Here is a 22,406-nt window from a genome sequence, read left to right on the forward strand (position 1 = left end):
GTCCGTCTAAGAACAGCAACATCTCCGGAGGGGGGGGGGGGGGGTAGTGCGGAGAGGCACTCCTCTTAAGAGGTTCCTGCCGTCCAGCCACCAGGCTAGGTCCTGCCTCACCTTCCTCCGTGACGCCCACGGGGAAGTGTGGTGGGTCCTCTGCCTGTGACCTACTCTCCTTTAAGTCTCCACTAAAGAGACCGCAGGTGAACCGCACGTGAGGGACTAACTTCTCGAGTGACGACAGGTGGCCGATCACGACCTGCCACTGCTGAGCTGACTGTTCCTGCTGAGACAGGAACCAGTCGGCTGCCTCCCTGATTCTGCTGATCCGTGAGTCTGCGGGGGTCTGCGGGGAAGACTCGCCCTGCTACTGTGTCGATCAGCATACCCAGGTATTTCATCCTCTGCTTGGGTTCGAGGTCGGACTTCTCGAAGTTCACCACGATCCTCAGATTGCAGCAGAACTCGAAAAGTCGATCAATGTCCCGTAGCAACTGCGAGTGGGAGCTCGCCAGGACTAACCAGTCGTCGAGATACCTCATCAGACATATCCCAGACGAGTGGGCCCAAGCAGACACCAGCGTGAACATGCGCGTGAACTCCTGTGGGGCGGTTGAGAGACTGAAGCAAAGTGCCCTGAATTGGTACACTGTCCCGTCGAGGATGAAGCGGTGGTACTTCCTGGAGGATTGATGGACGGGTATCTGGAAATACGCGTCCCTTTAAATCCACTGAAAGCATGACATCGTTCTCCCTGATAGCGTCGAGCACGGAACGTGCTGTCTCCATCGTGAACCGAGACTGGCGAACGAATCGGTTCAGGGGAGAGAGATCTATCACTGGGCGCCAGCCCCCAGAAGACTTCTCCACCAGGTAAAGGCGGCTGTAGAAGCCTGGCCTGACCAATCCCTGACGATCTCCACAGCTCCCTTGCTCAGCATGGCTTGGACTTCCTGTCGAAGGGCTACATCCTTTGATGTTCCAGGAACGTAAGTCTGAATATGGACCGGGTTGGAGGTGAGGGGTGGCCGAGACTGAAGGGTAGTAGCTATCCCTCCCGAAGGATGGCTACTATACAGGTCTCCACACTGTAGTGCTGCCATGTTGCCCAATGGCTCGCCAGGCACTCCACCACTTACGGCAGCAGGTGAGGGGGAACGCCGCCCCTAGCGTTTCCCGCCTCTCTTCAACTTTCTTCCCTGCTCCTCCTCATGGAAAGGAGGGCTGGGAGGGGGGCTGATAGCGACCTCCCCTGGCAGAAGTCGAAGGCAGAGTCTTTCCTTGGGGCTTTGACGATGCAACCATCTTAGCAGCCGAGGAAGCGCTAACATAGCTCTTGGGTTTGGCTGTAGTTGATGCGGCTACCCAGAAGCCTTTGATACTGCCTGGTGTACCAGACGGTCACTGTCATCAGTGCGCCGTCGTTCCACCGCAGCATCCACCATCTCTCCTGGGAAGAGAGAGGAGGAACTCCGCACTGGTCCGTTGCGAAGGCCAATGCCGCTCACACCCAGCCGCCTTGGACACTCGGGTGTAGGACTGCGTCCCTACGCATAAGTACCAGGTTGGCCCACAGGTTTACCGGCTGATGGGCGAGGTAGGAGATGGCCCTACCCCCAGACTGGCAAAGTCTCCCGAAAGCTGGGTCACCTTCAGGAGAGATATTCCCAGAGGTGGCCGCGACCTTGGACACTGTGAGGGACCACAGGTCCAGCCAGGAGATTGCCTGGAAAGCTGTCATTGTGGTGGATTCCAGAGCAAGTGCTCTTGCTTGAGAGAACCACAGCCTCTCCAACAGGAGCTGCTGCAGACACACCCCAAGAGTTAGCCTATCTAACTCTGGGTTTAACCTTTTTGTTGGGCGGCATCGGATCCTCGGTTGGCACGTAGAACTTCCTCTGTCGCAGTAGAGGCGGGGGAAGTAGCTTAGACGACCTACTGGACCGTAGCGAACTCTCCTTTGTCCGGAGATGAGGCGAGTCCACCTGGCCAGCCCCAACCGAGTCGGCCAGCTCTGATTGCGGCAGACCCACCGTCGCTCTGGGTTCCTTCTTAGGCCCCCAGAACGACTCGGCCGGGACGTGGGCTCAGAAGGTGGGAGCGGCGATCCTTCCCCGAGGTCGTTGTGCTGACGAATCAGTGCAATAACCTCTGCAAAATTCCTCTGGATTTCGGGAGTGACCGTGTCTTGAGGAGTAGGACCGTGAAGCCCCTCCAGCAAGAACGCCTCTCGAGACCCTCCTGCTTCAGAAGGAGGAACAGCGACAGACCCCTCCCGGTCTCCTCCTGCCACTTGCGCAAACAACCTGGTCTGTCCTAAGACCATGCCTGGCTCATAGGGCATCGTGGCGGGACCGTGAGGAACGCGCCCCTTCACGATTCACTCCGTGTCGCCTTGCCCTTCCTGGTGTAGCCTGAGGAAGTTGAAGAACCGGAGAGGAAGACCTGACGCTCCCCCCCCCCCCCCCCCCGGCTCACTGGCAGAACCAGTGTGCTTGGGGGGCTGCATGCGATCGCCAACACCGCGGTGGTGATTGAACTGCAGCCTGGTTGCGCGGGCCCTCCTAGGGAGAGCGGCTGGACCGAGAATAGCGGCCTTGGTCCCATGCGTCAGAGGAGCTGCTGCTGGTCCCCCTATCCGTCCGGTCCCGGTGGGAGCGGCGGTCAGGAGACCTCCAGAGACTACTGTTGCGGTGGGACCGGTGCCTGTCCTCACGGCGCGTCGAACCGCCCAGCCTCAACCCATGACTGGTCAGGGACCGACACGTCAACCCTGGTAGCCAGCTGGTCGCTACGAGAGCGATCGCTGGCCTGGCAAGAATCACCTGAGCGGCTCTCGTCAGCCTTCCGCTACGTGCCTCGGTCCTGGCGCCGAGCGAACTCGGACGCCTGAGCCTTGGCTGCACGGTCGCCCGCAGGAGACCGTACACTCGGTACCTCTCGCGAACGAGAGGCCAAGCTGGAACCTGGTGTAGAGGTAGGACCTCTCGCACCAGGCGAGGAAGTACCTGTGTTAGCCAGTACCCCTCTGGTCCCAGTCTTCTTCCTTACAGAAGGAGAGACGGGTCCCGCTCCCGAAGGAGCAGGAGGACCAGCGGAAGAACCCCCCGTCCCACCAGAGTGAGACGGGCCCTTAGAAGTTTCCGAGGGAGACTTCTTACGGGGGGAGGAGGCAGCCTTCTTCTTCTTCTTCGGCTTGGAAGCCTTGGAAGTCGAGAGGAAGTCGAAGGGGAAGAGGAGGCAGCAGGCGACAACGAAGAAGACGACGACAACGACAACGACACCTTCCTCTTCTTCTTTTTCTTCTTTGTCAGCTCCCTCAGGACAGACGTCAGGTCCTCCATCCAGGATGGAGCCGGGGCTATTGCCGAAGCAACACGACCAAGCTGCACCTGTCAGGAAGGACCTGCGACTGGGGCAGCAACACCACGGGCTGGAACAAAGTCGGCAGGGACTGGCTTAGGCAGGGCAGGAACAGCAGAGCGGCAGGTACGGCAGGCAAGTAGGTACAGCAGGAGATGGGGGCAGCAGCCAGCAACATCCTGGGTACAGGCGGCAGGTCCAGGGGCAAGCTCTTCGGGCACCGAAAGTCAGGGGCTGGCAGGGCGATGAACCCGGGAGGGGGAGGCATGCCCCTCCTCGCCACGGCAGCAATCGCGGCCTGCACAGCAGCCATAGGCGTCACCGACATCACATGTTGCGTGTAGACCAGGTGAGGAGGGGTGGCGTACCATGGGTCGAGACAGTGGTGGTGGTAGTGGTCACCGCTCCACGGGTGACCAGAGCAGCACCCACCACGTGATGAAGCAGTCCCTGGATGCTCACAGTCGAGTTAGTAGGAGGGGTTCCCCCACTGCTCCTCTGACCAATTAACACAAACATTACAGGGCTCGGCCCGAGAGCATTCACGCCCCCGGCACCGAGCACAATACACATGGGGATCGACCTCAGGAAAGGAGCGAAAGACCCCGCACTTACGGCCCTCCACACCAGGGCAAACTCTGCGGCTGATGGGGGTGCGCGGGGACAGCTCCAATTCACGAGATTCCATATTAATTAAATGTAATACAGTAAGTCACACATACTTACAGTAAACTTTCACTACACAAACAAACCAAGATGAGAAACACAACAAAAGCATACGACGAAGAAGCGGGCAGAGAGCGATGAAGAACACGTCCTCCATCAACGCGGCTGAAAGCAAAGTGGTTCTTCACCTCCCAGTCGAGCAGCGCGCGCACTGTCGGACAGGCAGTTAACTACCGAACTCCCTTGTTCGAAGCTTACGACCGTTCCAGCTGCCGCTAGTTACCTTCCTATTGTAAAGGACCGAGGGTTTGTATTCGTATCAGAACAAACACATTTTAATGTTGTTCTCACGCCGATAGAATATAAGGTACATAAATTCTAATCACAATGAAATCAAGTGAAAATAGTGAACAGAATCAAATTTTTTACACAATAAACATGCCCCCAACACAATTTATAAAAAAAAATAACTTAGTTCACAACTCACATTTCGACATAAAAACACATCGTATAACAAAAAATTACCTTGTTCCATGTGAGTAAAGTATCTAGATATTCATTAATGCTAACTAGAAGAAAGAAAAAATTCATTCAGAATTGAGTTAAGTACAGTGAAATAAACTCGTATTTGCCATCCCAACTGATTTTTAAACCAAACAATGACCACTATATTAGTATTTTATAATACAGTACTATGAGTACATACAATATATTGGATACAGTGAAAAGTAATATGATAAACCTTTCCCAAAAAGATTTAAAGTAAAAGATACATATGCCTTACATTTGTATTTTATAACTATATGTAGCCATCAGCAGCCTTACACTGTTCATTATGAACTGTTCGAACTGAATCTGGTTTGCGTTTAGAGCTTAATTTCTTTCATACTAAATCATCATATGATCAGATTCTCTTTTCACATTCAATTTCTTTTTATACTGAATCATCATATGATCAGTATGTAATGACCCTCCAGAATTAGCTGAAACTAATAATTACTTTACTGTATTTGTAGTATATAGTATACTGTATATGTATACGATATACCATAGTATATGCTAGGCAAACTCTTGTTGGTGTTATTCAATTTCTCTTTGCACTGAATTATCATAAGTGAATCTGCATTGAACGTAGAGAAATATACCACATATGTTTAGATTATACTGTGTATGTAGGCTAGGCTACCATATATGTAAAGACATTACTGATTACCCCATTGTAGGTTAGGCTACATTCGAGACGCCCCATTTTTCCAACAATCGATGGGTTTTTTGGAAGGAGAATATCTGTAAAAAGAAATGACAAAAACAGGTGAAAGACACATTTTGCACCAGTCATTTTGTAGCATAAATCCTCACTTGAAAAAGTAACCTAGGACATAGGGCTATAGCCTAGCCTAGGCTAGGTAAGTTCCTCGCTGGAGCTGAGTGGGTTTTTGCGCTCGGCTGACAATTTGGTGGTCTAAAGTTCGAATCTCACCTCGGCCAACGCGGAATCTGAGGAATTTATTTATGGTAATAGAAATTCATTTCTCGATATAGTGTGGTTCGGATCCCACAATAAGCTGTAGGTCCCGTTGCTGGGTGACCAATTGGTTCCTAGCCTCGTAAAAATATTTAATCCTTCGGGCCAGCCCTAGGAGAATTGTTAATCAGCTCATTGTCTGGTAAACTAAGATATACTTAACCAGCCTAGCCTAGGCTATAGGGTTACAGATAAATTGCCGTACCTAAACCTTCCGTGAAATCATTAATAAATCATACAGTATCATTGAACCAGACACTCTCAGGATTAAGTAGGCCAGGATACACAGGCATCCTGTAGCCTACAGTAATGAGATCCTACAGAAACTTAGGATATAGGGTAAAAAATCACGGACGATCCACCATCATCACGCTGGACGAGTCTTATTCACTCGATATTTAATTGGCGAAACAAGAATACAATTACAACTCTAAGCATACCATTCAAAAGACTGAAGTATCGTCAACATAATGTGATATATGAAAGCCCCATACGAACTAAAAATAAGCATGTGACGCTCTTTCGTAAAACTATGTTTTCAAGCAGTTTTGAAATCCAATATGGCAGCTATCATGTGGATGGACGGGTCTATTCACAGATGGAAACCATCTTTCCCAGCTTCCCAGCACTCATTTTGAACAATGTTAGCGTATATATGTAACGTTTATTGATCTTACTCAAGATTGCAGTTGTAATCAGCACAATAAAACAACATTTTGTTGCCTATATTAGTGAAAGTATGAAACTTGTTATTCCCGGAGTCATGGTTTGAACTGAATTAATTTTTACCTTGCAATCGTGGTTGTTATCCTTACTGCCATCACAACTGAAACTCCACAGTGCTTATTTGATTGTTATTATACAATTTTGGTCTCAATTCACTCCACATTGCATTTAACAGTTGCTGTTCCTGGTTCCTTAGTGCACGTGCCACACAGTTACGAACAGCAGACGACGACACTGCAAAGTTTTATTACCTAAATTTTTGTTTACTTTGCTCGTTATTAGTTCAACTTTACTTTGTTATTTAAAAATGTTAATTTAATTCATGCCTATTATCCCTTTTTTGCAACCAAATTACCGGAAAAATCTTACAGATATTTCTAAAGTAGATACAATCCAATGTTTTCTAACCTTGTTGTACATCTGGCTGCCAAAAAACCATAGAGGAACAGACTATGGATAAGTGGATTATAAAGTTTTTTTTTTTTACTAGCACTTTTCATTGATTTAAGTCTATAGAGTATTTTGATTTTTTTTAATAACTGTATGTCAGAAATAAATATAACCTTCAATGTTTGCATGCTAAGAATGGCAAATCATCGTTGCCACATTAGTGGAGCTTCACACATACGCCGATGCATTATTATAAACTGTTTCATGATTGTAGTTGTCATAGTAATGCAATAATGATAAAATTGCTTTAATATTTATGTATATACTTCCAATACATAGCCTAATTTCACCAATTTCCACGTTTTTGTGTATAGTCTTATACCCAGTTTGGAGAGTGACATACCAAATGGCAACAAGAGAGTGAGAGAGAGAGAGAAAGGAAAGGAAGGCGAAGGAAGGAAGAAGGAAAGGGGTGGCGGTGGAGGGGGGAGAGGGTAGGTGGAGCTTTTTACGCGTGTTCGTATCCATTTCTGGATAATGAAGTTTTTGTCTCTTGGTACAAGGACAAGTGCCGTTACTCTTCCTACGATTATGATTCAAACAATACCCTTCTAAACTTACTGGGTGTAATGCACTATAGCAAAAATCTCGTTCTGATACGAGTGTTCGTTACAGAAATATTGCCAAAAAACGTGCTTGCACTGTCTCTGAAACCCATAGTAGGTATGCTGCTTAGTTGTCAATCAAGTTTTTTGTAATCAAGTACTTTTTACAAGCTAGCTATTGTATAAATTTGTATTTTTCTCATTCAAAACAATATGCCCCTCAATGCTAACTTTCTTCTTTTAACGACTTTCTGGTCATTGCAATTCAGCCCCATAATTTTATGGTGCGAAAACAGAGGCCCACCGGACCAAAAGCGATTGCGTCACACTACGGCGGTAATCCAGCAGTAAAACATCTTCATATATCCAAAAAGTAAATAATAGATATATATGCGCATTACGATTATAACAATTACATGAATAGCTGATAACAATCTGCATGAATAACTGATAAACTGTTCTGCAAGAAAGTTGAGTATATATAGCAATTATTTACATTAGGTACGAAAGTCAAGATGTCGTGACTCATAATACAGGACTCAAACGTTCTAATTCCTAAAAAATAAATACTTAAATTTGAGTCAGAATCGAGTTACTTTTTCAATAACGAATATTTTCAAATTAATCATCATAAATAGTAAAATATTGATGTTTTACTATTTTTTTTTTAAAGTCTGTGCGGGCTTCGTCTGTCTTCTTCTACCAAAACAGTTGTTTACTTAAAAACGTTGTGGTAAGTTTCTGTGTTCCGATTGTTGTGATGAAAGTGCCCCAGCGTCTGTGGGTACAAGTGGTGTGCGGATTTATCACAGGAAATGGGAAGTTTGTTGACACAAGCGACTCCGTAAACATCGAGATGGCGTCAATCTTCTAAAAAATGAAGAGTAAGTAAAAATTTCGAAAGCGTTTTGGTGAGATTTGGCACTGCCGTGGGTACCCTTTTCACTACCCTCTGTTTAATGCTTTAAATTCGGCCTTAATTTCTAACTTTGGAGAAAATATTGGTAGATCTAGTGTACCTATCCGCGGCGGCCCAGAGTAAGGCAGTTGCGGTTTTTTTTATGCAGTTTTACCTCCTGAACAAGAATTTGAAGTAATATTTATTCGGACGACTCTAATTTACCTTTGAACTCTATCCTACAGTAAAGGGGATTCCCATTGGGAACCGGGGTTTTGGATGGGGACAAAACCCCAACTCTATCCTACGGTAAGGGGGACCCCCAGTGGGAACCGGGTTTTTTGGGTGGGGAGAAACCACTTGGGGGGAGATTTTGCCGTGTTATTGTGGTATTTCCCACATTTATCACTTTTTAAAAACACGAAATACAGGCGGAAATAAGAGTTAACAAAACTAGCGATAGTGGAGCCGTTCCACATCCATATTCGTCTACTACTACTACTACCACAACACTGAATCCTACTACGCATGCGCTAATGCTACTGCGCATGCGCTAACTGTAAGGGAGCTTTTGGCCTAAACTCAGACTTCTTAGTGAGGAATAATGGGGGTTTACGAGGATACATGTATTTAGCCAAACACGTTACAGTATGACCCCTACATTGCTACTGGACTGAGTGAAGGATTGGGTGTTGGGTGGTAACAGGGTTCCCAGATTTGGCAGTTTCTCACCAATTTGACTTTTTTTTTCCTAATTTGGTGGATAAAAATTCACTTTGGCTGGTTAGTGGCATTTTGGCTGGTTTTCACTGCTCCCACGTTTTGAGGAATCTCTCCCCAGATTGGGAATTTTTTAAGGTTTTCAGGAAAAATCTGGGGATTTGAATAGGTTTTCAGTAAAAACTTGGTAACATTTAAGCAAAATATGTAGATGAAATTGAAATAAAAATCACACACACACCAGACGACCACAAAACAGGCCGCCGGATTCTCAGAGAACGAGGCTCATTTCAAAATTTCAATTCATTTCTCGTTTTTTTTCCTGTATTCTTATATTAGTTTATATTATCTAACTAAAACTATGATGCCGCTATACAAGCATATATATATAAAAAAAATATGCATTTATAAAGATAAATATAACGCACATATATTTGCCGTTATTTGGGTTGGTTTGGATTTCCATTTGGGCAGGATTTTGGCTGGTTTCATGGTAGACTTTGGCTGGTTGGTAGTGGTGTCATCTGGGAACCCTGGCTGGTAACCATACGTTGAGTTACATAAAAGCATTTACCGAATTTGTTTATTAAACATGTTATGTGAATTCTAGTGTTTATTCCTTTTCCTTTTTCCATAGTATTTGTATAATAACTGTTTTTAAATATCCCCACCTAATCTTTTCACCATATATAACTTGAAATATTATGTTATAATTGAGGACAGACACCTAAAAAATGCCTACGTGTTGATTTAGAACTCAGTTTTAGGACGTTTTGATACCCTACCCTACCTACCTGTTACGTGAAATTGCACATTGCGTTTGCATATTACATACACACTCCCTATATCATTTATACACAAGTCAATCCCTCCCCTTTCCATTATTCACGACTGGCTCTTTACGTTACACCATTTACAATGCATTTCTCACCAATACCAATACCTAGATTAAAGTTTGCCATTATTATTATAAAACCTACATTTAAATATATAAACATTTAAATATATAGTTTGCCATTATTATTATAAAAACCTACATTTAAATATATTCCATTCTACAGTTTTACAGACATTACAATTTACACCTCCCTTCCACTTTCCTTACTATTATGCAGTTATGTATGGTTACTTTTAACATTTTACAACACTTCCACACCCATCACAGTTAGGTTTATATGTCATTTTACCTACTGGGGGCCGAATCCCCTCCCCCGGTTAGGCAACATACCCTTAGGTTTAGTTTGTTATATGTTGGTTTACCTACTAGTTTTACTTCCTTGAAGGGGGTTACCCGGTTAGGCTAGGTTGGTTAGTTCTTCAAGGGTGGATACTGGGGGGGGGGGGGGGGGGGGGGGGGGGGGGGGGGGGGGGGGGGGGGGGTAGGTTACATTCCCTACTTGGGTTACCTACTACGTTAGGTTTGGTTAGGTTACATTCCTTACTAGGTTAGGTTAGGCCTTTAAGGGGGGGTATGGGGGGCGAAGCCCCCATGGTCAGGCAATATTCCCTACTAGGTTAGGTTAGGTTAGGTTGGTTAGGTTACATTCCTTACTAGGTTAGGTTAGGCCTTTAAGGGGGGGTACGGGGGGCGAAGCCCCCCTGGTCAGGCAATATTCCCTACTAGGTTAGGTTAGGTTACATTCCTTACTAGGTTACGTTAGGCCTAGTATTTCCCTACTAGGTTAGGTTAGGTTACGTTCCTTACTAGGTTAGGTTAGGCCTTTAAGGGGGGGGGGGTAGGGGGGGGCGAAGCCCCCTGGTCAGGCAATGTTCCCTACTAGGTAGGTTAGGTTAGGTACATTCCTTACTAGGTTAGGTTATTGGCCCTTTAAGGGGGGTACGGGGGGAGGGGGGCGAAGCCCCCTGGTCAGGCATATCCCTACTAGGTTAGGTTACATTCCTTACTAGGTTAGGTTAGGCCTTAAGGGGGGGTACTAGGGGCAAAGCCCCCCTGGTCAGGCAACATTGCCTACTAGGTTAAGTTCCCTACTAGGTAAGGTTACATCCCCTGCTAGGTTAGGTTATGTTAGGTTGGTTTGGTTCTTTAAGGGGGGTTACAGCAGGTCCAACCCCACCCCTGGTCAGGCAACATCCCCTACAAGTTTAATTAGTTTTGTTATATGCTAACCTATGTTTAATTTGGTCTTTTGTATTTATTCAAACAACTATAGGCCCTATTACACATTTACCACCCAGGACTTAATCCCACCCCCCTCCTGGCCCGTTATATATGTATTTTATTATTTCATATTTTGAACCCATCCCACATTTACATTTAGTTCCTTAACTATAACTACCCATATTACTTTTATTACCCTTAACACTGCCAACTTATCTTGTTAAGTGCTTGTTCATTTACCTCAGCCCCACCCTGCCTCAACAATAGCATCAAAGCATTTTTACTACTCCACCCCACCTCTCCTACCCTGTTTTCTACGGTCTGGCCTACCTGCCACCTCCTAACTGTAGAACTCCAACACTGTTGAATCTGCCGCCATGACATCCCATACTGGCTGCATCTACTTCACGCTCGCCCCAGCCCCTCACCAGGAACTCTTTGCCAACTTCATGTAACAATTGTTACATAGTTACAAAGATTTTTCTGGCCTTTTACTCAGGTAATTATGATCGACTAAATCGGTTTTTTGCCAGGACCACGGCCTCCTGAGAAAGCAGGTCTTTTGCCCCCATTCAGTTACAAACGATTTTTCTGCCTATTACTCAGGTAATTATGAAAACGGCTGGTCTGTTTATGGCCAGGACCACGGCCTCCTGAGGAAGCAGGTCTTTTGCCCCCATTGTGGGAATGAGTGCCGCCTAGATCTGCAAAAAAAGTGCTTTAGGTAAATACCTTACGAATAGTTTGTTGGATTCTACATGTAACCGTGATATGACCCGCCCTAGATTCATGGCAATATTATATTACACCTATACCATTTATGACCTACTTCATATTTTTCATGTTTATAATTGGTATTTTTGTTTTCCCTCCACAGTTTACCTTTAGGTGTGACCGGTCTTATCGACCGCATAGTAAGAAAGCGAAAAAACGCTGTTCTTACTACTTTTCATTGTTTAAGGGCACTTGGTTCTCTGGGTCCCACCTTAATGTTGAGACAGTTCTGTTCTTTTGCATACCTGTATGTGAGTGATTCTTTTTCTTACAAGGTTGCGAGAACAGAACTTGGACTGTCGGACTCAACAATTAATGATTGGGCCAGCTTCTCCCGGGAAGTAAGTATTTTGCTTATCCCCTCACCATTTTCCATTCAAACCCCCTCCTTCTCCCCATGCTCTCCCCCCCCCCTCCCTCTCTCTCATACACAACCTGCCTTGTATTATTATGAATTTATTTACCCTAATTAATTACCTCCCCTAACCCACTGACTTTTATTTCAGGTCATAGTTAATTGGTGCTTCCAACAGAAGAAGCAAATAGGTGGGCCCGGCACAATTGTTGAAATCGATGAGGTGAAGTTTGGGAGAAGAAAATACAACGTAGGTCGCCTCATCGAAGGTCAATGGGTATTCGGTGGTATCTGCAGGCAGACGCGGGAGTTTTTCGTTGTTCCCGTACCCGACAGGACGAGTGGGACTCTGCTTGCAGTTATCAAAGAATACATTGTGCCGGGTACTACTATTATTTCTGACTGTTGGAGGGCTTTATGACTGCCTGCGAGATGAAGGTATGTCCACTTGACAGTCAACCACTCGATGAACTTTGTGGACCCAGAAACCGGTGCCCATACTAATACTATCGAGAGGAGGTGGAGGGAACTCCGGCAGTCGACTCCAAGATACGGGAGGAGAATGTATAACTTCGTCGGGTACTTGGCTGTTGCTTATTTCAAGCTGCATTTTGAGGAACCCAAGACCCGCCTCCAACGCATTCTTAAAGCCAGCTGCTGCTTTGTACCCTCCACCCCTTTAAGGTAAGGTCCAAACATTATTCTTAATTATTATGTTTTAGGAAAGGTGAGTGTTAGGCTTTCGCCGAAAGTTGCGTCAAGGTATGTTACTATTCAGTGGGGTGCTGCTAGTACAACTCGTACCTTCCACCTTACTCCGCCCACCCCCTGTGCGTTACCCCCCGCCCTTAGTAGTGAAAATATGGCTCCGTGGTGGTTGGGGAATTTAAAACATGGCGGCTGTGTTTACATTTCCTTCACCGTAACAAATACTTGGTACCTTCCTATAGGACCGTTCTTCGGTGACTTAGACTATGGCAATTGACATTTTCTATGTTATTTTAGTTGCTTTACAAGGGTTGTAAGGAATATTTTTTTCGTTTGGTTGGAACTAAACTTTAATATACCTTTGAGTTTGGTGCGGCTATTATGTAACTTTCAAAGGTCAATTACTGCTTAGTTACAGCCAGCCGAATGGATATTACTTTTAAATCTTGTACAGTAACTAAAAAAATAACATAGGAATCAGTCAATTGCCATAGTCTAGGCCACCGCGGATTGCTTCTGTAGAAATACAAAAATATTTACTTCGAAAGGAGAGTAGAGGTCTTTAGCTCAGTTTCTCATCCACAAGTCGCGACTGATGCCCATCTCCGGTGTCAGGACGCGTTATAAGTATTTTCCTTTTTTCGAAGGGTGGCATGCTATGATCGCCGTTGAGTTGATCCAGGCCATGCGGTGTTTTACCTTAGCCTAACTTAACATAGCCTTTGAGCAAATCATTGAGATATCATCGTAAAATACAGCAATTCATTTCATTTAGACACTCTTAGGTTCAGACCCCATAGAAGGATAAGGTCTATACGGTAAACTAGGAGTCCTAACATGACTAGAAGTTATTGATACAACCAATAAACATCTGAAACTCACCGAAGCAAAGGACGTCCCATCCCATACTTACTTAATGATTGAGATTGATTGGGTGCTCTAAGCCGAAGACATCACATTTATAATTGATCAACTACACTTATTGTCACGATTATGATGACGGCAATTAGTATCATAAAAGATAAAAGACGTTTTTACTAGAAGCTACCTAACTGAGGCCGTCAACGGTGCGTCCGGTTTGGTTGACATTTTCTTGGGTGTTGCGTCTTCTATTTGATAGTGTTTTTGTTTGTAGTTCTGGTTTAGAAGTTGTTTCACTTATTTTCCATTCATTCTAATAAGTCAATTGGTGGACAATTGTAAGCAATCGTTGGTAATACAACTAAAATTTAGATAATTTGCTAATAAACTGTATAATTTAATTGTAATTATTAGGCCAAATAATGGATGCAGGTAATGGTTGTTTGTTTACGTTTTGGGCGTCGTCTCCTAAGGACTTCTCGTTCATGATTCCTGTTGAATTTGATGTTTGATTCAAACCTAATTGAAGAAAAGGGAAAAGTAATAATCGGAGAAATAATAAAAAAAATATAGATAATTTACTTAAGATAAATGATGATAGTACTGACGCTAATTTTCTTCGACGACTAGTTAGGGATGGATTTGGGGTTAGGGGAAAGTAGATTTGCGAAAAACGTTTAAGTTCCCAGCCCCTACAGAAGGGCAAAAGAACTATGGTTGATAAGTTTACAATTCTTTTATATAAAAACCTACTCTCATTGCTACACAATTATTTACATGAGATCACTGATACAAATTTTGTTTTAAACAAAAGTCCTAACTGGAATAATACATTCAATGCATGGTTACTCACAGTTACAACAGGTTACGTTCGCATGGTGGAAACTGATATTAGGTTTGGCAGTCCTCAGACCCTACGTTACTACCATGTCCTGCTAGATTTGCGGACTCTAGTAAGAGAGAGAGATCATTGTTGTTGAAGATATTAGCCATCCTTGTGCTGGCACGGGCTCTTGTTCCTAGGGTTGAGATCATGTGCGTGCATCGGCTTTCATAGCCCGGCCAATTGGTGAGTTTTACAGTTCAATTTCAACTTTTCCACTATGCGACAAATGCAACAAATTAATAAATAAAAAGGCACAACTTTAATGATATGGTTTTCAGTGCAAAAAATGAGTGAAATAATAAGTTCCCCCAAAACATTTTGTGAAAGTTAGAACATCGCATTTCTGCCATCACTGGGTGAGAGTGGAGGGAAAGCTAAGGCCTTGAGGTGGAGTTCTTTAATCGTGGAAAAATACTGGTTAAGAGATCGCAACTTCAGGCAAATACCCTCTATGCTTCAAGCACATGAATTGAAGTAGTAGTAGTCATAGTCTCCGCTATTTTGCCTCTTCTTTATAACGGCTCATTTGGCTTTTAATTGCTGTAGAATGATTGTTCCTTAACCCTCTTACGCCTAAGCCCTAAAAATCAAAACGTCTCCCATATGCCGAGGCGGGTTTGGAGTGAGTACGGAAGCGGAAAAATAATTTTTTCAAAAAATCACAGCACGCTTAGTTTTAAAGATTAAGAGTTCATTTTTGGCTCCTTTTTTGTCATTGCCTGAAGTTTAGTATGCACAACCCCATGAAAAAATGAAAAAAAATATCATTATCATATATAAATAAATGCGATATATGGTAGCAAAAAAAAAAAAATTCATACATAATCGTATTCAAATCGAGCTGTGCGAAAAAACCATTAAAGCTAACAAGTAACTTTTTTCGTTTGTATTGTACACTAAATTTGTGATCATTTTGATATATAACACATTGTAAAACGATCAAAGCAACACAGAAAAAATATTATCACAAAATGATGCATGAATTCGTAACGCGCGGACGTAAAAAAATGTTTTTTTTTTTCAAAAATTCACTCTAAATCTAATATTGTTCTAGAGACTTCCAATTTGTCTCAAAATGAAGACAAATGATTGAATATATCGATTTTGTAAGAGTTTTAGCTTAGAATTGCAGTTTTCGACCATTTCTGATGAGTTAAAGTTGACTGAATGTCGAAATTATTATATATATTTTTTATAGCAAATATTGCGAAAATGAGAAAAGCTACAACCTTCAGATATTTTTTTTTGTATTCATGAATATTTTGCGCACATTTTCATATCTGAAACTCTATAAACGCCTAATATGAAATGGAGCAAATATTAGGAGAATGCAACGTACGCATTTCAGAGATTTGCGGCCGCGAATCGGCGCGCGGAGGGAAGTTTTTTTTTTTTTAATTCATCATAAATCTAAATATTGTGCTAGACACTTCGAATTTGTTTCAAAATTAAGATAAATGACTGTATATTACTAGATTGTAAAGAGTTTTAGCTTACCAATTTGCGTTTTTCAACTATTTCGGTAGAGTCAAAGTTGACCGAACGTGGTTTTTTTTTTTACTATTTATCGTGATTTATATGCAAATATTTCGAAAAAGAGAAAAGCTACAACCTTCAATCATCATTTTTAATTGTATTCTACAAGAAATTGCGCATATTTTATATATAAAACCTTATGTAACGGCTAATTTTAAATGGTGCAAACATTACGACAATCGCAAGATAAATTTCTGATTTTTTTCGGCAGAGTTACCGCGCGGACGTAAGGAAAATATAACGGTATTTTTTTTTTATAAATTCACCATAAATCGAAATATTGTGCTAGAGACTTCCAATTCGTTGCAAAATGAAGGTAAATGAGTGAATATTACTAGAATATAAAAGTTTTAGCTTACAATTGCGTTTTTTTCAACCATTTCGGTAGAGTCAAAGTTGACCGAAGGTTGAAATTTTGGCACTTATCGGTTATTTTTATATGACAATATTCAAAACTGATAAAGCTACAACCATGGGTTGTTTTTAGTTGTATTGTGCATGGAATTGCGCACATTTCCATATATAAAACTTTATGTAACGGTAAATTTAATGGTGCAAACATTACGACAATCGCACGAAAAAATTTATCGGAAGAGTTACCGCGCGGACACGTAAGGAAAAAGTTTTTTCATAAATTCACCATAAATCGAAATATTGTGCTAGAGACGTCCAATTTGTTGCAAAATGAAGGTATATGATTGAATATTACTAGAATATAAGGGTTTTAGCTTACAATTGCGTTTTTTTACCATTTCGGTAGGAGTCAAAGTTGACCAAAGGTTGAAATTTTTACACTTATCGTTATTTCTTATATGAAAATATTTGTCCAAACTGATAAAATATAAAATCATGTCATGAATATTTTATTGTTGTATTTTACATAGAAATTGCGCAATTTTCATTTTCATATATATACTCCTGTAACGGATAATTTAAAATGGTGCAAAAAGTATGTCAAGTGACGAAATAATTTCCGAGATGTGTCACTGATACTTTTTAGTGTGATAAGAAAGAAATTCGCGCTTGCGCGCCTGCGTACGATTGTAAAAAAAAAAACAACGCCCTGATCCGTGAACTCCCAGCATCCCCCAGGCGCGTGAATTCAAAAGTTTTTGGCTGGTAGGACTATAAGTATTTTTCCGCGAATTTTTAAAAAACTTTTTTGAGTCGACGTCTAATACGTCCAATCAGATACGGGAGAGATTTTGACTCGACGTTTAATACGGCCAATCGGCATAAGAGAGTTGATTCCGCTGTAGTGGATTCTGGAAGCATCTGTTCCATTTTTCACTTCGAAATAAGGCGAAAATGATTGCTATAACTGAGAGAGAGAGAGAGAGAGAGAGAGCTAATTTTCTAGGTATCCAAATATCCTGAAATACCATTTTCTATGAAGACAATTTTACTACCTCAACTAATCTCGGCTGCCTCACGCCTAAATTTCATAAATCAAATAAAATCACATTCAAGATAAAAGATAATTATACCATTACCTGACGAAAGGCATTACTAGTAATACAAAGAACGGTTTCTGCTTGCTAGTAGTATTAAATAAAGGGAGGGCATTACGTGCTAGGAATACTAAATATAAGATCGTATTCTTTGTTATGTAATATTTTAACAAGATTGTACACCAAAGACATCTATTAAGTGCTATGGCAGTCTTCGGATGAAGTGTGGTCTTTTGAGGACGAAACTATCATATGTTGTTTTAGCAAGACCGCAAATAAATCCTTTATCAATATATATATATATATATATTATATATATATAATATATATATATATATATAATATATATGATAACTATGATACACGAAGTTCTATATCTCTAAAACCTAACCTTAATAAGGGGACGTTTGAGAAACGTAAAATGTTTTGAAGAAAGCTACGAAGTTCTTCGTTTGGTTGACAATCAATGGCTGCTTCTTATAACGAGAGGAAGCAGGCTTACCAACATTATCAAGGGGTTCAACACTCAATCAAGGGCAAATGACGAACTATTAATTCCGAAATGAATGAATTAAAGAGTTAACTGATTCCCACAAGGAATACTTTGATATTTTCGATCCAAAAGCGAGCAAGTGACGTAGAAAAGGCTGAAAATTCTCTCGTTTAAAGTTTCCAAAGTTGGGATTCATGACGCATCAAGACTATAAGTATCAAACATCATGAATCCTTTAAATGTTGTTTTAATCGAAATTTTGCTATTTTGGAGATATATTCAATAAAATTAATTGTTTCTGGTTCAAAGTTTGTCTCGAGTTTGCTCACATCGTGTGAATTCGAAAATCGAGGTTGAAATAAATCGATATTTGTTACTCAGAATTACCAGTCTTAAAATTCCAGGATAAGATAGGAAATCGAGAGGCAGCCCTGGGAGTATGAATAATTAAAATGGAATGATATATATCACAAACAGATGTAATTTCCATTAATTTGTATAAGAATTACACCCAATTTCTCCCAGTAGAAAAAGATAAAAATACATTTGCACTTGGTAATCCCGTGATCCTTATCAGTTTCACTATCATTTTAAACATTCCTGGCATATTTATTACTGTTTTCTTTACTATATGATATTACTATAGAGGATATTCTGACTTCATGATCAACAGCCCTAGGAGATCATTTAATCTTTATAACCTTGTGGAAAGTTACAGAAACTCGAAGGCTTTGTTTGAATGATTTGTTAATTCTTACTGACGGGCTATCAGTTTTGTAAAACTCTTGCATATACAGACCACTATCTTCAAGATGGAATACGTTAGCTTATGGAAATTTATGCTCTAACAAAATGCATCATCGAAGGAGGCATAGAGCGTAGTACCCAATGATTATTTTCTGAATATTTTAGTAAGGAGAAAAGTTAAGGGGAATGGCAGCGCTGGCACCCTATAGGGACAACCCATAACCCTGTAGCCAGCCAAACAAATCCTTGAAAAAAATTAAAAGTACGAACCGAAATGAAAATATCATTAACATTGTCGGGAATTTCTTCGACTTTTATTATTATTTTTTTTTTCATGATTCGTGCCGGATGTTCTGGGCCGATGATAAGGCCTTGAGGAGGCGCGCACTCTAAAACTATCAGGGTGAGATTCAATAAAATTTTGTCAATAAAACAGTTTTATTACAAAAAATAAACATTTAAATACATTAACAATACACCAAAACTAAAGTTCCTAGCAGAATTCCACAGTACATCTTTATATTTTTTTTTTTTCTTTTTGCTTTCCGTTCTTACAACTCTCACTAATTTAATACAAGGAACCTGAAAACTCTCATGGCTTTTTTATGTGGTAGCACATAGGGTCTTTGACATCACGTGCTTGTAAAGCACTAAGTCCACGACTGGACGAAAATTCTGCACAATACGAGACCCATTTACTCGATATCACAAACAAATAACATTCTTACACTGGCAGCTTTCGTTTGCTGCATAAAATCGAGTCCCTTATCGCAGGGATGACACATCTATACGTGGATAAAGTTAACTTACAGTTACGACGGAATTCGACCTAGCATGGCGATAGCGCTGGGAGTTGGAGAATTGAGAGACACACAAATTTCACGGTACTGACACGGTTCAGGGTCTGGGCAGGAATGAAGCGTCGCTTCGCCCTTCTTCAAAAGAAACTTACGCTTTCCCGCGTGAACTACAGAATCCTTGTAATTCAGGCGGGAATCATCGTTTATTTAGACATTACGGAAATCACTTAATCTATTTTACTCCTGAATGTGAAATATGACAGTTACGTTATCATTTAAGATCAAGGAATTGATTCAAGTTCTGGCTGAAGGCTGTAATCTGCAAATTCTTGAATGGCTACTGAGTCCTTGGCTCCAAATCTCTACATAGATAATTTATCTCGTACTAGTGATTAGCAAATTATATTTATTAATGATAATTCATAACGTCTTCCTTACTATAATACGTGCTCCTTCCCCGCCGTGCATTTAGGAATTGCGTCTTAACTGTCGTGTATTGGACAGCTTTCTGTTCAATGAATCGCCCGCGAGATCCCTCAGTCTTACCCAATTTTAACGCAACACTTGTGAAGTTAAATGGCGGGGATTTCGAATGATCAGTTCGAAATTCACGACATACTCCACATCCGAAGTATGGGGCGTTGAAATGTTGGACAATTCAGTCAGGTTCGCTGCGTAGTGCTTCACAGCGACTCTAACCAGAGTACACAAAAAAACATGGCATGTCAAAGAAATTATACATCAACATTACACCCGGGGTAATCAATGTCACATACAAATAAAACATCAATGGCAGATATATACATAAATGTACCCATACACATAAGGTAGACATGAATCAGCACAGAAACTCAATAGGCAATGGGCCTGCAATAAGATCAAAGGCATAAATGAAAAATCACAATCAAGGAAACAAACATACGCTCATAAGGCACTCTGCCTTTACTCGATCAATGGAAACAGTAATGTATGTACAACTTTGTATGCAACAAGCATAGACTTTAGGCACTTGCCTCTCAAAATGCAATACAACATGCAAGAGAAACTTCTATATTAAGCTCTTCATCTTCAATAATCAACAAGCATAATCAGATCGACAGGCCATTCGCCTTTAAGGAAACAGATTACAACTGATTCAGTATGTACTCTTCATTCGGGAGACATTGCCCTCAAAACTCTTTCACTTCTCTATAAGAAGTACTCATGACTCATATACATTTTTTGTAATTTACTTGAGGTGGGGCTACCTCTGCACAACGCTCGACTTGTTTGCCACAAGAGGGGGTCCCACTCCCTTACGCTAACCCGACGCACTTCCATCCTCTGAGGATTCAACTCACCTACACTTACTTGGGTCCACCCTCCCTGCCTACCAGAATAAGGGACCTTCCTATTTTCATTCACTGTTTTTCTAGCTATAACTTAGATATTAGTCGCTTTCCATTAAGTGCTTCATTAACTCACGCTGCTTAGCAGCAGCCTTTCTCAAAGGGCGTGCCGAACATCTGTGTCCATCGCCTAACTGAACGTCAACGTCACTACCTACTCGCTACCTTCGTATCATTCCTTCAGCACTCTCACTTACCGTTATTGGTTCACTCAAAACAAAAAAAAAAAAAAGAAAAAAAACACTCGAATCGTTACCAATATCGTCAGCGTCTTCTTTGTCACTCAAGACCTTTGTGGCTGGTTGTTCGGATGTTGCAGCCAGTGCCATCCCTTGGTCATCCCCAGACATCACACAATTTCCTGGAACACCTACTGCTGGCTGTACGCTCCCTCGTCTCGGACCTCTTCGTTGCCGTCGTCGTCACGCACCATCTCCTCCATCGCACCATCAACATCGTCACGCCGTTTGTCTCCAACGCCATCATCGTCATCTGAGGGGGCAAGTTCCAGGGGGACCAAGTGGCTGACAGCACGCAGGGACTCAATATCTTCGAACAATACCTTGGCCGAACGCACGACGCCATCGTCTGGGTACGTCTCCACGACGCGTCCAAGGGGGCCACATTGCCCGCTTTTGATTTCTTGCTTTACTAACACGATGTCTCCGGGGTGCAGCTTGGTGGGTTCCCCAGACTGACAATTGTGTCGGGCTCTTAGGGTACTCAGGTACTCCTTCCTCCACCTCTCCCGGAAGGCTTTCAAAGTGTCTGTTAGTTTAAAATATCGATCTCGTAGCCTCCGGGAGGTTGAAGGTAGCATTAAGGTCTTCATCTGGCAAAATAGGTGCCATTAAGTTAATTAAGTGACCTCGCACTAAATGAGTAGGGGGTGAGGACCTCGTCCTCGCACTTGTCACCGCTATACATCAACGGCCTATTATTCACTACCGCCTCCTCCACTCTTTCACTAGAGATACTTTCTCCCGAGGGCAATCTGAAGGGCACGTTTTGTGACACCAATCAGACGTTCGAAAAAACCGCCTTTCCACGGCGCATGGGGGTGGGGGGTTTGAAATCGCCATTCTATGCCAGTCCTCCTCAGGAACTGCTGGACTTCATCCTCTTCATCAAGTCCCTGAAGGAGGTTGCTGGCCGTCTTGAACGTTTGGTGGTTATCAGAATTGATTATGGTCGGGGCTCCATGCGTAGCACCGAATCTTCGAAGAGCTAGAACAAATTCCTCCGCAACCAAGTCCTTGGTTCCAATCTCTACATAGATAATTCATCTCGTACTAGTGATTAGCAAATTATATTTATTAATGAAAATTCATAACGTCTTCCTTACTATAAGACGCGCTCCTTCCCCGCCATGCATTTAGGAATTGCGTCTTAACTGTCGTG

At 42.4% G+C, this 22,406-nt stretch overlaps 1 protein-coding gene across 3 annotated transcripts in view; it reads right to left on the bottom strand.

The window, feature by feature from the left end:
• LOC135204745 (zinc finger protein 300-like) overlaps positions 1-22,406 on the bottom strand; it is a 362,981-nt gene that overhangs the window by 21,531 nt on the left and 319,044 nt on the right. The gene's annotated exons all lie outside the window — the stretch shown is intronic.

The sequence above is a fragment of the Macrobrachium nipponense genome, chromosome 47 (genome assembly GCF_015104395.2).
Source record: "Macrobrachium nipponense isolate FS-2020 chromosome 47, ASM1510439v2, whole genome shotgun sequence".
NCBI classification, from domain to species: domain Eukaryota; kingdom Metazoa; phylum Arthropoda; class Malacostraca; order Decapoda; family Palaemonidae; genus Macrobrachium; species Macrobrachium nipponense.